Source organism: Rhododendron vialii, chromosome 1a, assembly GCF_030253575.1.
Source record: "Rhododendron vialii isolate Sample 1 chromosome 1a, ASM3025357v1".
In the NCBI taxonomy this organism is placed as follows: Eukaryota; Viridiplantae; Streptophyta; class Magnoliopsida; order Ericales; family Ericaceae; genus Rhododendron; species Rhododendron vialii.
Window position 1 is genome coordinate 45,586,877 of NC_080557.1, and position 10,183 is coordinate 45,597,059.

A 10,183-nucleotide genomic window follows, 5' to 3' on the forward strand; every position below is an offset into this window, starting at 1 on the left:
AGATATTGTGTTTGAGTTTGTGTTTGGAGGGAGAGGGGGGTGGGGGTGCTTAAATAAGGGGTGGTTTGGGCCATGAGAGATGAGACTGGCTAGTTAATGGCTCTTGAGACTCATTCTAAAATTATGAAACCCAAGACCAGTCCTCGGATTACTTTATTCCACATCTTTCTGGGTTTTTTTTAACGGAAAAACAACCCTACAGCCAGACTAGTAAATGAATCTGATTGTGCAACCCAAACTTTCGGGGGAGCTAGCACGGCAACACCAGTCACGGCCCCCCACTTACTTCAGGGTACTTATCCGGTGAAGAATCGAATCCAAGACCTGAAGAAGTGCTTTTAAAGTCTAGGCATCCGTCCGGACCACTGAAGCAATCCGGGTGTGTAAATCTATCTGTTAGTATATCAAAGCAAGGAGTAAATTAATCATACTCTACCTTTGGAAACTGAAGCGGGCGTAGCTTATTCTTGGAAATTACTAACGGTTTTCTTATTACTTTCAATACTCTCAGGAATTTACTGTAACTTCAATGAAGCTTTTCCATTGTATATATGGAAATAAGCCATGTAAGCGTGAGAAAACGAGAGCGAGCTAGAAAGTGATTTGCGAGAAACACGTTTCAAAAATATTTAAAACTACTAAAATTTACGAGAGTTAAGATCGATAAAGAGTTCGAGCAGAGAGTTTCACCGAAAGATTATGTGACTTGATTTAGGACATGGCCGTCACTCAACTTTGCCATTGTTACCCTTTTTTTTTAAGTGATGGTAATATAGGAATAGCACACTGCTCACATACTTATATTTCGTATGCATATGCATCAAGTTAAACAACATTCATATAAGTAACATAATAATTACTTATAATTTAGCTTGACCGATTTGGTTGAATTGTTCAAAAACATTTTTATGAATTATACGTTGTTTGCGTATACTGTAAGTCTGACGACACAGACAATCAGCGCATAGATCACGATGTGGGACCCACTACGGGTCCCACACAAACAATTGGACCTACAAGAAAACTTAGATTGAGTACTTTTGGGCATCAGATTTGAGCTAATTTTTTCGCTGGGGTCTTTGAAAAAAATATTAAAATTTAATGAACAGCTCGGATCGTTTGTGCGGGACCGATAGTGAACCCCACATAGCGATCTGTGCATGATTTATCTGTGTCAATAGCAAGGTTGTTTGCGTATTCCCTGACCAAAGCAAAATAAGATGTGTTTTGCAAGCCTTCTATTTTAATTTTGCCTCAAATTCCATAAAGTTTTACCTATGTCACTGCATGCATATTTAATTGCATGAAAAAAAGAATCTAAAGAACCTTAATTTGTGCGGCTACAAACAATCACAATGCAGAAGGCAGGAGTAAATAATCAATTAGTCCAAGGGGTTGATCCGTGATGATTCAGGAATGACAATTCAGTTGCTATTCAAAACGTGGTCACTATAATATTATTGCGCCTTACTTCCTTTGACGTATAGAGTTTGGATTTGATCTTTGGTTTGCAAATTTTTCTCCCTCTCTATTTTGTGAAATCCACTGGATTTGAGTCAGGCTTGAAGAAAACATACATTTTTTTTATTTATTTACAGTTTTTTTAGGTAAAACAAATGAATTAGTAGTACTTTAAGGGTCGTTCATTTGTTTTATTTTGGGCCCGTTCTGCTAAGGCTCTTTTTAAGTTTTCTTGGAAAATTTGTTATTATTTTTAAGTTTTCGTTTTGCGGATCGGACATTTATTTTTGGGACGAATGGAGTATTTATTTTAGTTAGGGAAGCACACCCTCTTGTCAAATTGGGTTGTACTCCATATCCAAAGCAAAGACGGTTTCACACTACAGTGTATGGGGGCCGTGGTTTCGAATTTTTATAATTTTTTTTTGTTTGAATATCAAAATTATACATGGTGGCCTCCCAGTAAATAAAAATAGTGGATATAAATGACATTTTCAATTATAAATATTGTTAAAACACATGCTTCGGATGTAGGATGAGTCTCTCAAATGCTTTGGTTATATTTAATGAGAAGGAAATTACTCCAACAATTAGTTCCAATTCAATCATAGATGACTTTCAGATCTAAGGTATCGTTAAATTCTATCTTGAAACATGCTTGAGGTATAACATTAGGAAAACTTTTATTTTTTCACCTTTAATTTAGTTGTTTTTGGTTTGTAAAAATCACCTAGATATTGTGTTTTGTAATAGGTATTATTTTGTTGTTCAAATATTTTATATTCTTTTTTTCTTTTAACAAGAGATATTTTATATTCTTAAACATTGGAATTTCAAAATTTTATTGTTCATGTTGCCTGCCCCCTCGTATGAAAAATCTTGATTTCGTTCCTGATCCAAAGTGACCACACGTCCCTATTACGTTAAAATTCTTACAGTTTACGTTAATCAAGCATCGGATGAATAATCCTACAGAGTATGAACGCACAATATATACCATTGGCATAATCCTTTGTTATTAGGCCGATCGATGAAATTGCATATTCTCTTAAATTATATATTCCTTCACTATTAGTTTCTTAAATTATATATTCCTTCACTATTAGTTCCGTTGGTAAAGGGGTTCTAAAATTCCAATTATATTGGGGATTCCTTTGTCAACGTTGGCAGACGTTTCTTTATAATGCATTAACTGCTACACAAGGTCAAAAGAGTGATTGGAATGAGATTTTTTTGTTTTCGTTCAAACGGAAATGAGAATTGGGGAACACTGAGGGAGACTTTTCCTTCTAATTTGTGATTCTAGTGGCCACAATTAAACAGTTTGAGATTCGAGAGCGCCCAGGTCGGAGGTAGGGGAGCCGATCGAACATATGATTGATCAAGTTTGATTCGAAAACTCAACAGTTTTTTTTTTGGCAAAAATGTTCAAACTCGGATAGATTACGAGACAAAGTATCTCAAGCGAGCTTTAATAGTCTCGAGTTGCTCGATTTTTTTTTTTATACCTCATAAGTGGAACGAACTAGGTAATAACTTGTTCGAGCCTTGAAAACTTTATTAATGAGTTTCAAGTAGTAACTGATAAGCTTAGTTTGTTCGCGTGACAAACCGGATCTCAAACGTCCTTTAAACGAGAGATCATGAACTTAACTCGAGTAGCTTGCTTAGTTGATTTTTAGCAGCCCTTGTCGGAGGGGATAACGTCATCCCAGGGTCTCGTTTCCTAGTGGAACCCACAGCACAAGCCTATAGGCATGGGGGTCGCTGACTTCTTAACGCTGTTTCGGGGCCACGAGTCAAGCTTAAAGCCCATCCCTGCCGTCCAAGGCATGGCTCGTGGTTCGTACCTCATTGGTGCCATGTGGCGTCCCCACTCCTTAATTTCCTGCCTCTTTCCAAATGAACGACATATACGAGTACTGAGGGAAACAAATGATTTGACAAAAGAAGGGAAGATAGTTGCAAACCATCCTCGTGAATTTCGTGCACCGCAACATTGTGTGGTACGCTAGTATTATTGTCCTGCTCGTGATTTTCTAATGATTTTTTCAAGTGCTAGAGGAACTTTATTCATGAATACGTACGTTTAGTTGCTTCTGTATTCTTTTTGGGAGTAGGCGGTTTGTTTTTTTGTTACTTGTTTGGTCTTTGTTCTGAATCTCTTGTAGGGTAGTCCTATAATGTCTGTTTCTTCTACTCTCCTTATTATTAATAAAATTTCTTACTCTTCTTCCAAAACATAATGGGAATAAAACAAAAAAAAAACAAAAACAAAAACATAAATTAAGGCTACTTTTCTCTAGTTATAGTTAATTTCTGCCGAATAATCATACTCTCTCGGTCCTATTTTCATTGTTTATTATTTTATTTGTCTCTTTTATATTTTTTACCTATATCTTTTTGTGTTGATCTTGAAAAAAATGCAATATGGATCTATGCAAAATTTTCAAAATTATGAAAAACATTATAGATAAATATAAACAATTAAAAAATGGACAATGAAAATGAGACGGATGGAGTAATAGATTTGTGAGTCCTTCCGTACAAGAAATCTCCATGAATTAAAGGCAAACAGGTTGGCTTAGTGACGAAGGCCTAAAACTTAAGAGTTTGCTTCTTTTTAAGATTTCAGGTTCGAAATCTTTCAGGTGCTATCAATTTATCTGGGGCTACTTTAATTGGGCTCCTCGCAAGTGGGCGGTAAGATTGTGCTCTCAGAATTTGTTGACGTGCGCATATACTAGTCCAGATACCAGAATTATAAAAAAAATAAAAAATCTACCCCTAGTTTTTGTTTTAGGATACGTGTCGATTTGTGCTTTTTCTAGAGTCGTGACCTCTAATTAATTTGACACGCGTCCTCGTGATTATGAAAGTGAGTGGGATTTGAGCGCACTTTTGTTGCATGGATTATAGGATGGGAGAAGTTTTTGGGTTTCGAGTGGGTACCACGTGATGGCATTCGTTGGCGATCCGCACCGTCCAAACACGTTTAGATGGTCTAAATTTATTTCTTCTTTCTACCTCACTCCACCACTCTCTCTCCTCTTTTTTCTCTCTAAAATTTGAACCTGTCCAAAACACGTTTGAACGGTCCGAATCGCCGACTGATACCACGCGTGTGGTACCCTGCTGGCACCCAAAAATTTCTCATAAGGTGGTGATTAGAAAGTATACATAGGGTTTAAGGCTAATTTAAGCTAATCATCAAGCATGCATCTCTTTTCATAGTAACTGACACTTTAGGAGTTCACTCATTCTTAAAATCTTATGTTTAAAATCTCTCAGGTGTTATATATGAACTCTTTTAGAATTAATTCATACAGTTTGCCTTGACTCTAATTGGGACCTCCACATGTGGACGGTGGAATTGGACCCCATAATTAGTTGAAGTATATGTAAGTTGACCCGGACATACACCTAGATAATAAAAAAGGAAGCCAATTTAAACATAGATGTTATACCAAGAATTGCCGAGTGGTCTCGATAGCAACGTGCCTTGGAACCTGGCATCGGGTGGCCACGGCTTCCCAAGGGGGGGAGACCACCCCCTATAGTAGCAAAGCATGACGGGAAGTACACTTGAAACGGCACGTGTTTGTCAACGGGCATAGCAAACCGCACTACATGAGCACGAAAAAGGAAAGTAGGCAATGCCACGATGACGCATTGGTATTCCTCTTGAAGGATGCCTCCAGAATTTCACCTTTGACTATAAAATACGAATGCTCCCAACTGTCTCTATTAATCATTACTCTGATCCCGAAGGTCAACAGAATAGGATTAATCATCAAGCATACATATTATATGAATCTCTATTCATAATATCTGCATCAAGAGGTTCGAGTTGGGAAGTGTGTTCCGCGCCCCCCCCCCCCCCCCCCCCCCCCCCCCCCCCCCCCACACACACACACACACACACACACACACACACACTAGGTGTTCAATTGATTGAAGAAAAAAAACCATATTGGGAAGAAGAGGGGAGCATGTGCAAGAAAACCTTGATATTGTGAACTCTCTTCTTTTCATGAAAGGACTGGGGGATCCTATTAGTTTGGCACTTCTATAAGATTTGAAACTTTGGCATTTCTATAAGATTTGAAACTATGTTCTCGGGAAGCATTCATTTGATCAAATTAAAGGGGCTTTGGAATGAGTTGTATCATCATTCCACCAATATGCTTTAGCCACCCCCAATCCCATTTTTTTTTAAAATTAAGCTTATAAAACTTTATTCTTACATATATAATTTCACGTAAACAGAAAAATACGTAACTTCGTATTTGTAATCTCGAGTCATTGTCATGGTTATTGAAGATAAAAGCGGACTGCTCAATATCGAACCACGTCATTCTGTACAAAGAATTCTGATAGCGTTTTTCTAAAAAAATATGTTGTATAAGCACAAACCTCATAGAAAAAATACAAAGCGTATTTATAAGAAAAAAAAAGGAGAGTCACATGCATATATCCATGATTTGATAAGGGTTTAGGTCATTTTTGCTCCCAAGCCTCCCACCCACCAACCTAGAAATCCTCCTCATCCAGCTCCATGGCCTGCCCAGGGTGACTAAAAGACAGCCCCCTACGGTCATAGACTCCCAGTTTTCCATAGGCATTCGACTTTAGCCGAGGAATTTACGAAACCGTCCTTGAAACTTATAAAAAGTGTATGCATGTAGGGACTGTTTCATAAATTCATCCACTAAAAAACCAAAAGTGTTTGTGCATCAATTAGGAAAATATGGAATCAATTTTCTAATCTAAAGTGCTTAAAAAAATCACCAATGGGCTCTTGTCTGAGCTGGTAATTCCTATCCTCCCATATTAGAGGTCAGGATTCAAGCCCCCGTCATGAAACCCCTTATAGACTAACTTACTAACACTCCGCTAACCCCCGCTGACGTAGATATACAATATTGGCAAAAAAAAGTTCTTAAAAAATTATGTCGTCCACAGGCCTACACATATTCTAATCTAAAATTTTGAAGAAAAAAACCCCATAAATATGGTTAAAAAATTCAAAAGAAAGCCTTAATTAATTAGCAACTTGCCCTAGCTCGGGCCTTGAATATATAGGCTGGGGCAGCCCCTGGCCATAGCTCTTTTATAGGCTTGCCACTTTTAGGATCAAATTCCCATTATTTTTCTTCTCTAGTAGAGTAGTAGTATTATTTTTTGAGTTTTTTTTTTCTATTTTATACTCTCAAAACCTAGTTAGTTAGGGTTTCCATATGCACTTTTTCTTTGGCCGGCGTATGGCTGCAGTTAGGTATAGCTTTAATTTCATTCTGGGTAATTAAATAATCTAAAAGTTTTGCAAAAATCCATAATGAGAAGGGTTCACGCGGAGTACAGCAAATCTCGAGAAAAAATTGAATCATCAGTGGGATATATATATTAATTGATAAAATCATCATTGATTAATTAATCAATCATTTTAACTACAAGTAGTTTCGTGGAATCTCAGCTGTAAATTGTATAAGTCCAGTAGTGTTAAAAAAAATAAATATAGAAAGTGATAAAAAAAAATTCTTGGCAGAAAGCTGAAGTACTGATGAGTGATTACATAGGGATGAGATTGGAGTGATTGCTCCATGCTCTTTTAGGCTTTAGCATTCGAAAAGTCTACAAACACAATTTTAAAATACAACTCCGGATACAATTGTGTCTGGCGTTTAATGCAAGTGGCCCCAAGTGCATCTGGACACTACAGTGTATGTCCGACGTCGTGTTTTAATGTTGTGCTGGTAGCATTGCTAATCTTTGGCATTACTAGGTGCTTTTACAATAAGAGCAATGAATACATTTTTAAAACACAACTGCATCTATAGTCATTCCACGCATGTGAGCCCACATACACTGGAAGACTTCGAACACAGTTGTGTCCGAAAGTTGTGTTCCCAGCATTCTTGATACAGTAATGTGTATGCAAAAAAAGTAAAAATACAACTAGGAATGTAAAAATAACATAAACATTTTATGTCTTGAGTGAAAATTGGAAAATACTTCATCAAAGCGTCCGCACATTTGTTTACCTCGCGATGGACATGATTGACAATCACCATCTCAAATCTTTCTATTAGTAACCTGCAGTCATGTATAATGTTGCTAATTAAGATGGTGATAATCCGAATTTTGTTGAACAAGAAGTTATTGAGTGAGAGACAAAGCATCCACTTCCGCATCCAATTTTGTGATATATTTTCCTACATTGCAAGCTGCAAACCATCCCGCAATGCCCAAAATTCAGCCATAAGACTAGATTGTGCTTTCATATTACAGTAATGCTACACACACAGATTTTGTGCACAGATTTTTTGTGGGGCCCACTACGGGTCCCACACAAATAATCCGAACCGTTCATTAAATGTAAAACATTTTTTCAAGGGCCCCCGCAAAAAATCAGCTCAATCCGATACTCATAGATGCTTGATTCAATCATTTAACTTTTTATTATCCTGAGATTCAAATGAAAAGTTAAATGATTGAATCAAGCATCTATGAGTATCGGATTGAGCTGATTTTTTGCGGGGGCCCTTGAAAAAATGTTTTACATTTAATGAACGGCTCGGATTATTTGTGTGGGACCCGTAGTGGGCCCCACAAAAAATATGTGCACAAAATCTGTGTGTGTAGCATTACTATTCATATTAATTCCTATGGAAATCGGTAATCCGTTGCCCATCATGATCTCTAATTAGGCCACCCGTGGTGGCTTTCCCAGAAACGCAATTCAAAGAACCATTCAAGTAACTAACGCGTTTCGCTTCATACACTCAAGCCCACTCTCTTCAAAATTTTCATATTCTAAGCCCGTCTAGTTAATCAATTTATTTAGTAAAATCTCTTAACTTCAGCACATTTCTTACACAATTTTTTTAAAATTTAAACCACCCTCGTCTGGTGCAAATTTAAATCTGCCTTGCGGTAGAAAATTTTAAAAACTACTAGAACATCTGCATAGATAAATTTTGGTTCTGAAATTACATAATTACTAGCTAGTACAACAACAACAACAACATAACATAACTCATCTAGTCCCCAATCATTGGGGGTATGGGCGGGGGTTGATTGAAGACAGACCTAACCTTTGGCAATATATGCACAAAGTGACTGCTCTCAGAATACCACTAAAGCAGTGGCCCCCCTAAACCTCCAAGAACCGAGGAGCTACAAGGACGTTTTGTTGTAAAACCATCCCCCCAAATCAAAGCCAAATGGCATCAGAGAGGGCAGGCCTAGAGACTCAAATCAATTTATGTGCACATTACCATGATTCCTTCATTGATAGTCCAGAGCATCGGTATGCACAATTACATAATTACTAGCTAGTAGCTAAACTAAAAATATAGCTGTAATGTCTTATGTTGGCCTGTGTTTCAAAGACATGCTCAAGTTCATCCTATTTATTGAAAGGATTAAAAACTCAATTCACCTCAATAATGAGGTCGGAAAATTAAACGATTGAAAAGAAGCTTGAAGTCATCTAAACATCCAATGGTCCTGTTCGATTTAGATTTTGAGGGAGGATTTTTAGAATAATAAGTGTAGAGAGTTACACTGAGAAAATTTATTAGAGATCGTACTCAGAAATATTTATACTAATTTATACCGATTGCTCTTTATTGATCCAGATGTTACGTTAGAAGCGTTGCACGTGGCACAACCAGAGCCGATGCACGTGGCACTAAATAATTATCATAGGAGTATTTTATTGTGGGTATATTCTAGTATTAATTTAGGCTTTATCTTTAACCTAGGTGCCGCCCGGCCCTTTTCCATGGTTTAAGCACACATACTCATTGGACGTCACATTGCTTAGAAGGAAGTAACCTAGGTGCCGCTCGGCCCAATCGTCCCCTGAACCCATGCATCGAAGTATGAATACGGCCGGACGACACTAACTGATTCCTTGTATTATTGTAGAAAATAGAATAGAATAGCCTAGCTTGAAGGACGAGACTACTTTTGGAAGGAGCCGACCCGTATAACATCGAGCGAATCACCACCCCACAGTAAGCATATATCTCAGAACTAATGGAAGCAGTAAACTGTACGAGAGAGAGCGGGAACCAAAAAAAAACCAATTCCCACACTCTAAATGAGATGTCATTGTCATGAATTTTCTGGATATTCCATATGGATGTCATATCAACGTCGTACCTAATTAGGAGTCCAACTGTGAATTCCATGGGACCAAACATAAATAGGATAGTCGATAATTTGGTTCGCTTACATAATTAGGCCCTGTTTCCTAAAGTTTTTATTTTTTAAATGCTTATTTTTCGCTTTACGAGAAAAATCAATCTCTCATAATACATCACATTTATTTCAAAAAAATACTAAGTACTTATATGTTAGTTAGTGGAAGACACCCTTGTTAGAAATTTCACACGTTAATTAATAACTCACATATAATATACACGAAATAAGGTGCGCGCACTGAGGCTAATCATCAATGACTTATATATGACAAATTATTTACTATGTTCGAGTGTCGAGCTCGACTCATTAATTTACTGAACGAGTTGAACCGAGCCACAAGCTGCTCACGAGGAGCTCGAATGAGGGAGGTAATGAAAGTTGGCAGAGTTTTTAGGGCATAAAACTAACAGGTAGTGGCATGGCTCTTGGGTTTTTTTCGGGTTCCTCTATAGGTCTAGACTCTAGAGATATCAAAGGAAGATTGTTCATGAGCTTGGTCGCCCCTCGT

General features: G+C 37.4%; 1 non-coding gene across 1 annotated transcript; it reads right to left on the reverse strand.

The window, feature by feature from the left end:
• Nucleotides 1-8,649: 8,649 nt before the first annotated feature.
• Nucleotides 8,650-8,757, reverse strand: LOC131308627 (small nucleolar RNA snoR100). The gene has a single exon (XR_009194514.1). It is a non-coding gene; the product is annotated as a small nucleolar RNA snoR100 (small nucleolar RNA).
• Nucleotides 8,758-10,183: the final 1,426 nt, after the last annotated feature.